The 1112-nt window shown below is 33.9% G+C and overlaps 1 protein-coding gene across 1 annotated transcript in view; it reads right to left on the reverse strand.

The window, feature by feature from the left end:
• Positions 1–138, reverse strand: part of LOC145269524 (receptor-transporting protein 4-like) — a 125822-nt gene extending 125684 nt beyond the window's left edge. The window contains exon 1 of the mRNA XM_080125280.1: positions 1–138. This exon is cut by the window's left edge and continues 1105 nt beyond it. The gene's annotated coding sequence lies outside the window, so the exon portion shown is untranslated.
• Positions 139–1112: the final 974 nt, after the last annotated feature.

A 1112-nucleotide genomic window follows, 5' to 3' on the forward strand; every position in this document is an offset into this window, starting at 1 on the left:
CTGATGCGACAATTAGTCCTGGGTTTTCTTGTCTTTATTTGTTGGTGTTTTTTCTTTCTTTCTTTCTTTTTTTTTAAGCACTAAAAACTATTTCAGATTTTGTTAATACGGAAGGGAAAACTCTGGTTCTTATTTAGAATTCACCCCCCCCCCCAGAAAATACAGACAAATCTTTTCGATGTACGTACCTACCTGTCACAGAACGAAATGTCATATTCCAAACAATCGCGTAAATTGATCAAGTAGTTTTATTTTTAACTAAGAAAACAAAATATTCTAAAAAGCAAAAAAAAAAAAAAAAAAAAAGACTGTCTCATGTAGCCATCTTAAAAAACAAGGGCAATAATTTAACAATAATTTAAACTTGCCAAATCAGACATGTAATGCTAACGATTACACATTAATCGCTTTAAATCGTTTAAAAATGACTGTCTTTATAAAATAAAACTTTTTGATTAATTCACGTCCTTTTTGAAATTTGGGATATTTCTGTTGCGAGACAGGTACCTACATCATAAAGATTTTTTTCTGTAATTATTTTTTTAGGTTGAATTCTAAAACAGAACCAAAACTTGTTCCGAGAGCAGAGAATATAATCCTGAGAGGCCTTTCGACTATTTAATAAACAGAAAAGGTCGTTTTCAAGTCTAATGTAAACAAGTTCTTAAACAATCAGACCCGATCCAAGTTCCACCATTACCGATCATAACGGTGTTATCTAACTGCCCACCTAACACTCATTAACCCTTATTCTCGAGTGGCATTTGAGCCGTGATAAGCGACGATGCCCCCCTTTAGTATAACCCCCCAATGTTTCAAAGCACTAACGACAATATACGACACACTGAAAATGGTATGAAAATAGAACGATTTTTTTACAAGCGAGATATCTCTTGAATTTAACATTTTATTTGAAAACGATCATATTGTAATCAGTCGGGAGGCAGTCCCGTGGTATTGTGGACGTTCTTGGAAAGAAACTTTATTCATGAAAGTTCCGTTTAGTCTTAGGTATATGGAGCGAGAAAAGCAACTTCTTTATAGTGGTTGTGACAAGGCGAGTGTTTAACAAGAGATGAGACACGTTAGATTAGAACTCAGTCGAATACTTA

This window comes from Euprymna scolopes, chromosome 4, assembly GCF_053919585.1.
Source record: "Euprymna scolopes isolate OS-2025 chromosome 4, ASM5391958v1, whole genome shotgun sequence".
Taxonomy (NCBI): Eukaryota; Metazoa; Mollusca; class Cephalopoda; order Sepiida; family Sepiolidae; genus Euprymna; species Euprymna scolopes.